We start from the raw sequence: 12,111 nt of genomic DNA on the forward strand, positions 1-12,111 counted from the left end.
CATGTTATGGGCTCTAGTCTGACGGGCTTCAGTATTGTGGCAAATGGGGGCTTAGTTGCCTGGCCACGTGTGGGATCTACCCAGACCCAGTATAGAATCCATGTCCCCTGCACTGACAGGCAGATTCTTAACCACTGGACCATCAGGGGAGTCCTCAATAATTTATTTTTATAGATATAAGACCACTTGGAGCTAACACAGAAGGACTTAAACAGTGGGACTTTTTGCAGGTAACTAAATCCCTTTAGTGAGAACAACCATTAATAAATAAGCCCATCCTACATCAATTAGTATTATCATCTAGCTAACTGTTATAGTGCTAAGACTTTAATTATATTCCCAGGGAAAAATAAGTCATGCCACCCTCTCTGAAAACTACAATCAAGTAAATAAGGTACCCTTGAAAGTAAGTCCTTAAATTGTGGTATTTTAAGCCCTATGCCTTATCAAGGTAATTTTATACCTGGATTGATAAATCTCTAGGAATACCTAGTGAATGAAAAAAAAAATGTTGGAGAGAAGAACATTCTTATAAATTGTTTTGGGAAGCCCCCCCAAAACTATATGAGATGGAAAACCAGCCAGAAAATAGTCATCTGGAGATTGCTCTTATTAATCTATTCGTGTGACTGAGGACAGGGAGCCAGACATTCCAGTTTAGTCACATTAGGACTAAATTTCAGTTCAACAAGTTTTTGAGTCATTACCATATACAAGGAACTTTATAGGCTGAAACTGAGGAAAAAAACTGAGTAAGATACAGCTTGAATACACAAGGAGTTTATGGTCTACTTGTGGAGGTGAAATACAAACTCTACCTTATTTAGGAATAGGAGTAAGAATGGGAGTGGGGGACATGCTAAGGTGGCCAGAGAATGGGAAATAACTCTATTTCTTTCAATTCCTAGATAAAATGGTTCCAGTTAGACTGATTCCCCTTATTCTTACCACATTTTCATGGAAGACAAGCTAGCAGAAATCTAGAAATATTCATTGTAGTTTAAATGGCTGTTTTAAATACCAAAGTAAAATTAATGATGTAGGATTATCTTTCACAACCCAGGGAAACTGTATTTTTCTTCATAAAAAGTCCATTTATAACAATGAATGTCAAGGTCCCATAAGCATTAATATAAATCTTACAGTTGTGGTTTAAATAACTGAGATTGTATTTGGTACTCCAGAATATAGAGCTTTATGCATTATATTTCATAAAGTTTCAAGCAGAAATTTTATTCTGTTTGACAAAGTGTATCTTCTGTATTTAGTATAACAGTGAGCTCTTCCCAGCAGAGTACAACATTCTTGACTAATGGTTGATGCTGGTCTCAAGACAGTGGTACTCAAGGTACTTGTCTTAGAAAGAAGAAAACAGAAAGATTAGCTTATGCTTTAAGGTTGGGAAGACCTGATTTTAAAAATTGACTTGGATGGAAAAGTGCATAAAGTATAATGCCAAAGTCATTGAGGTCTGTTGTCTGTTCCAAAATAGTGATCCCTGGTGGAAAGGCAGTGTAGTGCATATTGCCATGTGCTGCAAAATGAAAATCTGTTATATCACCGTTCATAAGCAGGACCTGCTGAACTGAATAAGCACAGATGTACTTCAAATTAATATTTAATCTGATACCAGAAGCACTTAAAGGAGTTAGGGATATGAGTTCCTCATAAGAAATGACTTCTTTCTCACAGAGAGCAATTATGGTACCAGAGATAACACAAATAAGATTCTCCTTAGGCTTAAAGAGTAAATCTAGAGGTGATAGTGTGTCATTGTCTCTAGTTTGAATTTTCTTCAAATTTCTTTAAAGAAGAAAAAGAATTATTTTTTAATGTCATGGCATGGATCTAAAGCTAATAAAGGGACTTTGATTAAGAGACTATCTCAGTCCTTGAGAGTAGATGAGAGTGACTTTTCATTGACATCATTAGAATATTATTAGAATAAAATTGAACCAAGTAACCCTTATTAATCTTTAAAAGGAAAGTGCCATAATCAGGTTACAATTCTAATTTATTTTTGTTGCTTTTTGAGGCCAACTTTAGAAAATAAATCCCCCAAATAACTTTGAGTCCAGAGCCATCTCATGCCTTTCATTTTAAACTCAATTTTCTTCCATGATTTTAGCATCTTATTACATATTAACTACTCAGAAACTACCATGTTATGTTAAAGTGACATTTCATATTTTTGATTGTAAAAGGAACAACTGAACCTACTATTTCAAATAGGTTTAAAACAAAAGACATTTTGCAAATAGTATAGGTATTAACTAGAACACATTGTATGACACTGTAGGCAATATTACACTTTACTGACTGTCATGTTTGCTTTTATTTTTGCCGAGCTTTATGGTTTTATTAACACAAACAAAATGTGCCACAAGCTGTCTATTCCTTTTCTTCCCTGCACAACCTGGCATTGGTATTGATAATTCTGATGCCCAAGTGGGCTGCTCTATCCACAAGGGTTTTGCAGTTCTTGGAGAGGACTTTGTGAGCAATCTCAGCACAGTAAGATTTGTTGCACATCAGCAGCACTTCAAGCTCCTCGACATTGTGAGCCAGAAAATTCCAGAAGCCACTGGGCAGCATGTGCTTTGTTTCCTTGCTGCTCCTGTAACTGATGTTGGGCATCCAGATTTGACCTTTGAGTCTGCTGTGCACCCTGTTGTCAGTGCCTCTGGTTTCCACCAGTTCCACTTAATTTTGACATGTCATTCTGACTGGTGCTGGATGGACACCTTGGTCCTCTTTTTGACAATCTTGGGCTTCACAGGGGATCTGAGGGCAGCCATGATGCCAAGTAGGAGATGGCTCCCACCTCCATAGGCAGTGCTGTCGGGTTTAAAGTATTAGCTCCTTCTGAAGGATAGTTAGCTTTTATATGATCAAAATGACAAGTGCGTGTTGTATTGAGGTAACTACTTTTAGATGATGGGTCGGTCTTATACATGGTGTCAATGAGAAGCTATATATATCTTCCTGTGTTAGAGGGGATTAAAAAAAAAAAAACAAAAAGATGTTCCTTCCCAACCATTCATTAAATGATTATTGAAATGTATTATTTATTTATGTATTTGCTGAGCACCAACTATAGCCAGGCCCTAGATGTACAACATTGAGTAATGCTGCTTATGGGACTTGTATTCTAGTGGGAAAAATAGGAACACATCCAAAAAACAAGGGAAATTTTTGAAATTAAAGATATGAGTATTATGAAAGAAATAAACAAGATGTGATGAGGCAATGGTAGGGTAGGGAGAAGCTTTCAAGCATAGACATAGGACTTGTGGTGGGAAGAGCTGGCTCCATCTAGGGGCTGTGTTAGAAGACCAGTGTGCCAAAAACGTACTGGATTAGGTGGAGAACAGCTCAACAGGAAACGGAAAGCTAAACACAGGTCAAGTCACAAGCCTTTGGAAGCTATGATGATGAACTTAAACGTCTTTCTAACTGCAGTAGAAAGCCTTTGAAGAAATTTAAGCAAGGGAAGGGAATATCCAGGGCTGTTTATTGTAAAAGAAATAGATTGAAAGGGATAAGATCAGAAGTGGGGGACTAGGAAGGAGATTATTGCAGTTATTCAGGTAAGAGATGATAATAGCTTGCAATGGCAAACAAAGAGAAGTAGATAGGTTCAAGATATATTTCTGAAGGAAGTCACTAGAATTTGGTGATGAAGTGGGTGTCAGAGGTATGGGAAAAAGTGAAATCTCTGATAACTCCATTTTCTTGTTTGAGCAACCGGGTACCTTGTGGTGTCACCTAGGTAAGAAAGGAAAAGAGTGTGGTGAGATTAAGAGACTCAATACTTATATTTTAGGGGGACTTCCCTGGCAGTCCAGTGATTAAGACTCCAAGCTACCACTGCAGGGGGCACGGGCTCAATCCATGGTTGGGGAACTAAGATTCTGCATGCTGCACAGTGTGGCCAAAAAACAAAATAAAACCAAACAGAGTTATATTTTAGAGATGTTAAATGCATATTTATGAGATACCAAAATTATGTCTTGAATTTTAGCTGGATACCCAAACTTAGGCTCCAGGAGCTCTTGAGTTATCCTTCAACTAACTGAGAGAAGTCAGCAAACAGCCACATTTAGAGTCATTATGTCTTGATGATCATCTCTGAATACCCACCCCTTTGGATTCAGGCATTGAAGGCTCTTATCAAAATATCAGCACCACCTCCATGGTAGTTCATCATTCCAATTGCAGTCTCATGGCACTGACTTGCGAGAATGCACCACAGGATGAATGAGTTTTGTTGGGATACATGAGAGTTTTTTAAAAGGGACTCAATTATAGTTTTATTTAAGAATGTATATTTGGGTGGGATTCTGTAGCCAGAGGGGGAAGGGCCAATTGGGAGGAAAAGATGAAGCTGTAAAGAAAAGGGGGTTTTAAAGAAAGAGGGAAGTGTTCTAAATGAAACTTTGAGTCGTTTCACAACTTTGCATAGAACCAACCTAGACAGCATATCAAAAAGCAGAGACATTACTTTGCCAACAAAGGTCCGTCTAGTCAAAGCTATAGTTTTTCCAATAGTCAGGAATGGATGTGAGAATTGGACCATAAAGAAGGGTGAGTGCCAAAGAATGGATGCTTTCGAATTGAACTGTGGTGCTGGAGAAGACTCTTGAGAGTCCCTTGGACAGCAAGGAGATCAAACCAGTCAATCCTAAAGGAAATCAACCCTGAATATTCATTGGAAGGACTGATAAAGCTAAAGCTCCAATATTTTGGCTACCTGACAAGAATAGCCGACTCATTGGAAAAGACCCTGATGTTGGGGAAAATTGAGGGTAGGAGGAGAAGGGGATAACAGAGGATGAGACGGTTGGATGGCATCACTGACTCAATGAGTTTGAGCAACCTCTGGGAGATAGTAAAGGACAGGGAAGCCTGACATGCTGCAGTCTTAGTGACTGAATAACAATAATACCTCGCTTCTAAATATTTATATGTAAATTATTCCAAATTCCTCTTTATTAATAAGATTGCAAAATTTAGTGAGCACTTACCCTTTGTCAGTCAGTTCTAAGTACATGAACTAACTCATTTAATTCTATCCAGAAATCTATGGGTTATTTGTTAATTGACCACTTTTACAGATGAGGAAACTGGCCCAGAGAGGTTTCAGGTCAGTTCAGTCGCTCAGTCGTGCCCGACTCTTTGCAACCCCATGAATCGCAGCACGCCAGGCCTCCCTGTCCATCACCAACTCCTGGAGTTCACTCAGACTCACGGCCATCAAGTCAGTGATGCCATCCAGCCATCTCATCCTTTGTCGTCCCCTTCTCCTCCTGCCCCCAATCCCTCTCAGCATCAGAGTCTTTTCCAATGAGTCAACTCTTCACATGAGGTGGCCAAAGTACTGGAGTTTCAGCTTTAGCATCATTCCTTCCAAAGAAATCCCAGGGCTGATCTCCTTCAGAATGGACTGGTTGGATCTCCTTGCAGTCCAAGGGACTCTCAAGAGTCTTCTCCAACACCACACTTCAAAAGCATCAATTCTTTGACACTCAGCCTTCTTCACAGTCCAACTCTCACATCCATACATGACTACTGGAAAAACCATAGCCTTGACTAGATGGACCTTAGTCGGCAAAGTAATATCTCTGCTTTTGAATATGCTATCTAGATTGGGCATAACTTTTCTTCCAAGGAGTAAGCGTCTTTTAATTTCATGGCTGCAGTCACCATCTGCAGTGATTTTGGAGCCCAATAAAATAAAGTCTGACACTGTTTCCACTGTTTCTCCATCTATTTCCCATGGAGTGATGGGACCGGATGCCCTGATCTTCGTTTTCTGAATGTTGAGTTTTAAGCCAACTTTTTCACTCTCCTCTTTCACTTTCATCAAGAGGCTTTTTAGTTCCTCTTCACTTTCTGCCATAAGGGTGGTGTCATCTGCATATCTGAGGTTATTGAGATTTCTCCCGGCAGTCTTGATTCCAGCTTGTGTTTCTTCCAGTCCAGCATTTCTCATGATGTACTCTGCATATAAGTTAAATAAGCAGGGTGACAATATACAGCCTTGACATACTCCTTTTCCTATTTGGAACCAGTCTGTTGTTCCATGTCCAGTTCTAACTGTTGCTTCCTAGCCTGCATACAGATTTCTCAAGAGGCAGGTCAGGTGGTCTGGTATTCCCATCTCTTTCAGAGAGGTTTAACAATGCCTAAATTAACAGAGATATTAAGTGGTGTGCTAGGATTAAAACCTTCATAGTTTCCAGAACCTCTGATCTTAACACTACACTATCCATTTAAGTTTACATGTAATATCAACATGAGTGTCACTGACATCTTAATATTGTTTTTTTATTCTGTAAGCATCATAGATTTTTTGGCATGGAAAATAATTGTGATGATGGTTCTGTAACATGATGGTGTCTGCTTCCTGGTCTACATATATGGTGACTTTTATTTTACTTTACTTCATTTTTTGTTTTATTCTCATAGCTCTTAGCTCTTTGCCCCTTAAAAACAATGACAAGAGCAGTATTCACTGGTCATGATAGAAACCACCACCCAATTCTCCAATACTGTTACCCTGACCATAATTTATTGATGAAGTCTGCCATCTCAAACTCTTTATCCATATTTCCTCCCATGGGGAAGAAGATGATAAAATTACTTTCTTGCATGGCACATTTAATTCCAGAAACTTGTATCTAACTAGTATTGTGGTAAACAACTTCAACAGCTGTGCCAGATTCCAAGCCATTTTACCCTGTAGAGAAAAATGAAGTTTGCTAATTGGCTAATCTATATATTATAATATTTGTCTATGTAATGGGATAGTTTTAAGTTAGTTTAGCCATTAGTTAAACTCTTGTTTAGAACACAGTCTGTTTTCAAACTAACATTTAAGAAAGGCCCAAGTGTAACAAAAAGCTTGATGGAGGTTTATTTTGTTTGTTTGTTTTTTATTTTTTGGCCATGCTGCATGGCACCTAGGATCCGTTTCCACACCAGGGACACAACCCATGCCCTCTACATTGGAAGCATGAGTGGAATCTTAATCACTGGACCACAAGGAAAGTCCCCTGAGATTTTTAAAATGCGACAAAAATGATCTTTTGTTGAGGTTGAAGTTATGTGTTAATGACTGGCTGTTTTTTAACCTCAGAATACTTAAAACTTATTGAAACTTTGTTGTAATCTATTAATTTTCAACTTACTAATTTGAAAGTGTTTTGCATTTTTTAAATGGTTTTTAAAACCTCTTTTAAATATTTTTCCCCCTTATGCCTGGTTCCCATCTGTCCCTATGCATATGGTCTTGCCCTTTTTCTTTTGCAATTAATTTCTCTTTTAACAAATATGTTCCCAATTTTTATAGAAAATATGAAACAATATTTGTTCTTATCCTGTGGCTGAGAAATGGCACAGACATATGACTCTAAAAAGTTTTATTACTGAGAAGGTCTGTCTCTTTGAACCTACAGATGAATCTTTGTAAAAATTATGAGAAATTTTTCCTCTTTTGATCATCTTCAATAATACTTCAGTGGAAGGTCAGCTTAGAGGTAATTCCTCTGTCACCAACATAGTTTTTTTAATGCCCTGACCAAATAATAGATAAATCTATAAAACAAAGTGGACTACAGTTACTAGAAGGTTGCAGGTTATCAAGACTCTGGAAGTCTACTTACAGAATACTTAGCACACAATTTTTTATTCAGCATTGAATAGGAAAAGAAAAATTCCTCAAAGAAAAAAATGTATAAGGAAAAGTGTTGAGGAAAGAAGGGAATATGGGATTTAGGGAGGTGGAAAATCAGATTACTTGAGTTATTGAAATGATTGAGCCTGGCAAGTTTCTAGAAATACTCTGTTTCCCTCTTCAGACAATTCAGTCCTCCCAAAGATATGTCAAGTAATTTACCAGAGAGAGGAAATACTGTACTATCGGAAAGAAATAAAATCCTTGCCTGGATCTGTCCTTCATAGGGAGGTTAACATTCCCCTGAAGGCTCACTATCACCTCTGGAGACACAGTGTGGTGTGTCTAGGGGCCTGGGTGGTGTATTTTACAAACAGAGTACACACACAGACACACAACACTAAAATAAGATAGAGGAATAATGACTCTACTTACTGCTAACTTCTAGCTGAAGTGTGCCAATCCCATTGCTCTCATAATAGAGAAAGTTAATATATCCTGTCAGGGCCACATGACATGAATAGTAAAATGCTGTGAAGTGACTGCATATAGAAGAGTCAGGAAATCCACTTTGATCTACATTTTTGATGTTTGATAATTACACTTATTATCGGGTCCTTTATGCTCTTTTTCTTTGACACAAGATCCATTATCAGTGACAGCATGAGTGTGAGTATGGGTTTGATTTGAAAAACTACTTAAGATGAGGTAATGGAAAAAAAAGCTTTTTTTTTTGTTGTTCCACACATATTAAGAGAATGGGAGAAAATTAAGTCTCATCATACAATGGCTCACTTGAATTATTTCTCTTTTATGTGTGGTATTGTTTAGGCACCTTATGAAGTTAGTTTCCTAGGAACTTGTCTCCTAATGAAATATTTGGTACACATAGGCTGTGATTTGCTTTGATATTTTCACTCTCTGACAAAGCATTGAGTGAATAGATAAAGAAATGATGGCCACAAAGAATAGGACAGGTCATGTGGCCAACCTTTGTAGCTTCAGAAATTATTCTAAGTAGAATTCAAAAGCAGATGTGGATCGGACTGAAAACACAAACTCATAGCTGGACAGATAATTGGCAAATTCATTAATTAAGATTCTTTCTGTATCTGTTAACTTACTGTAAATAACACAAATTACCTTCATACAAGTCATTACTGGCAATTAATATGTGATAATGTATTTGAACTTTCCTGCTTGCCTATATATCACAACAAGGGCCAAGGCTAATTTAGCATTTTAATGTGGAAACTTGAACATTAACATATTAGTATTCATCACAGTAGAAGCCTAGGTAAAATGCTGGTTGATTCTTTTATTTCTTGTTTGTCTCTGTTACTAGCATCACTTACTGTTTGATCTTTGGTTTTAAGTATTATATGTATAAATAAAAATGAGATAAATAATATTAATACATATGGCATCATTGTCTCAATGGACATGAGTTTGAACAAACTCTAAGACTGGCGTGCTGCAGTCCATGTGGTCACGAAGAGTTGGACCCATCTTAGCAACTGAACAACAACAACAATAATAGTAATACATAGTTGAAGAATAAAATTATAAAACTCTTTCAGCCAAAACCAGATGCTGTTCCTACAGTTTTGCTTTTGAGTTGTTCTTTGCTGCATAGAAGAGAAAATAAACTTGTCTTTAATCAAGTTAAGTTATATTTAATTGGGGGCCACTAATAGTGATAGTCTTTAATGTTCCTCTTTTCCATTAACTATACTTTTTTCATATATGTTCTCAATAAAAAGTTCCTGGAAAAGTAGTATTCCTCACAGCTTTTGGAGAAAATGACATTGTATTTGGAAATGGTTTATGAAGTAGTTTTTGTAGTCCCTGGATTTCTCTGAGTGACTATCCAATGATCTGATGAAAGCATTTTATAAAGTGTAAAACACCCTGCAGTTGTCATCAGGTGTTAGGAAAAATAGAATATGAGAAGGTATGACAAAGTACAACCACAGACTTTCCAAATGAAAGCCTTAGCCAAATTTGCACTATATTTGTGCTACCTTAAAATTGCCACTCTACTTGTTCCTATTCAAGTGCATGAATGTTTAGATTCCAGGTTCTTACTTCATTGCTTACATTTAGTACATCTTTAGGGGACTGGGAAGAGGTTTAAGTAGTTTTAATTGGAAATTTGTAAAATCATATTAAAAACTTGTGGGGAATGAAAAATAATTTTCCCACTACCCTTTTAGTTTCATGGCTGAGACCCCCCATAATACAAGACAGATTAACAGGAGAAAACCGAACAGAAGTTCAATAACATGCATCAGTCACTCAGTTGTGTCTGACTCTTTGAGATCCCATGGACTGCAGCACACCAGGCCTCCCTGTCCATCACCAACTCCTGGAGCCTGCCCAAACTCATGTCCATGGAGTCAGTGATGCCATCCAACCATCTCATCTTCTGTCGTCCCCTTCTCCTCCTGCCTTCAATCTTTCCCAGCATCAGAGAAATAATATGAATACCTTGGGAGATACCCTAGAAAACTGAGTAACCTCCCCAAATGGCCCAAACTATCAGCTTAAATAAATACCTTCTCCAACTAAAGACTAGAAGATGGTGGGGATGGGGAGGGTGGCAGTTATGACAGGTGACCAGGAAAAGCACAGTAATCCAGGGTAAGGCTGTTATGCAGATTTAAACCATTACCTTCACCATTGGTAAAAGAATTTCTAGAAATTTACAGTCATTCTTCCTCCCTCATCCAGAGTGGGAGATCTCCTTACAAGCGGAGATTTTCCACATAAATGTAAATATCTCTTACAAAAGGATAACTTCTACCTGTTTTAAATTTCTCTAGTGTAGTTGGATGCTGTTATTTGAATATGATTTCCAGGGAAAAGAGAGAGCCTATTGGGAAGTGCTGAGCCTCCAATACCATTTTGATAGAGGCTGACCCTGGTACTGAACTGTGAATATCCAGCTATATCAAGAGGATTACTAAAGGCAGGGCCTGAAGTCAAAGGATTAAAAGAAATTGGAAAGAAGCCCCAAACAAACAATCTGATCTCAAATCTGCTTATAGTCAATAACATCAAGATTTACAAGAGGATAAGTGTTCCAAAAGTTTGTAAAATCCTTTAAGTGAATTAACTCCATATGGTGAAAGTATACACGAACTGTTTATAGAGAGACATTAATTGTTAGTAAGATTATACTTCCCAGACAGTTTCAAAGAATATTAATTTCAATGCCTGATCAATACCATTAGCTGATGACCTCAGATATTTCCGAGGTTGCAACTAATATGCATCTGCTTTTGTATAGAAGTTAACAATTAGCACTGTAATGAAATGCTGTGTAACATTTTAAAATTGAAAGTTGTGTTGGGTGAGCAATACATGTTTGTTTAAATGATAGAGTAGGGTATTGAATGAAATTACTAATGTTTTCAATGGACACTAAGAAGTAAGTATAGAGTTTCTGTGATTATAGAACTATTGTTTAGTTGCTAAGTTGTGGTCTGACTCTTTTGTGACCCCAAGGACTGTAGCCCGCCAGGCTCCTCTGTCCATGGGATTCTCCAGGCAAAAATACTGGAGTGGGTTGCCATGTCCTCCTACAGGGGATTTTCGAGACCCAGGGATTGAACTCATGTCTCCTTCATTGGCAGGTGGATTCTTTACTATCGAGCCATCAGGGAAGCCTCTATAGAACTATTAACCTCTTTCAACTTGAGATTTGTTTGTCACATTTTCATAGTGAGTTACATTAGTTTTTAAGAATAGAAAATCGTTTCTGCATCCATATTTGCTTTGAGTTGTTGTTACACCATGTTCATTCCTTTGCTTTGTCTTTCTGACTTGATTTTTACATTATTATGGATAAGAAGAGGAAGGGCTAGCATTGTATAATAACTTGCTTTGTCCATACAAATAGTGTTTAGCCATAAAAAACTAGCAAGTTGTTTAACCATGGTAATATTGCGTTTCATATTAAAAGTCAGCTATAGGAGCACCAGGCTTCCACCAGTTTTTCATTTCCGTTTTGTAACATTTATATATATGTTTCTTTTAAGCTCTTTCATTTGGATACAGTTGATTTCCAGAATGTTCAATTTGTGGGAAGTGTTCACTTAAGAATTTCCTGAGTGTTTGAGAAAATAATTTGAATGTTGACTGATGGTCCGCTAAATTCTTTGAAGTTGACCCCATAGTCCTCCTGCATACCATAAACCTAAATTGATGTGTGTAGGTTTTTGGGGGAGTCATCTGTACAAAAAAATACTTTATTTTGCAGTACGATTTATTACAAGTTCATTTTCAATCATGCGGTTAAAATATAATTTAACAGAGCACTGATTATGTATATACACTCACCAGAGCATATATGTTGCATACGGAAGAGATATGTCTGAAAACTCACTGGCAAAAGCAAATACTTTTTTATTAATTTGTTTTCCTGTATA

General features: G+C 37.3%; 1 protein-coding gene and 1 pseudogene across 1 annotated transcript in view; one reads left to right on the top strand and one right to left on the bottom strand.

Annotated features, from left to right (window-relative positions):
- Nucleotides 1-12,111, top strand: part of TENM1 (teneurin transmembrane protein 1) — a 629,447-nt gene that overhangs the window by 173,202 nt on the left and 444,134 nt on the right. The gene's annotated exons all lie outside the window — the stretch shown is intronic.
- Nucleotides 2,392-2,798, bottom strand: LOC128069740 (60S ribosomal protein L32-like; annotated as a pseudogene).

Source organism: Budorcas taxicolor, chromosome X, assembly GCF_023091745.1.
Source record: "Budorcas taxicolor isolate Tak-1 chromosome X, Takin1.1, whole genome shotgun sequence".
NCBI lineage: Eukaryota > Metazoa > Chordata > Mammalia > Artiodactyla > Bovidae > Budorcas > Budorcas taxicolor.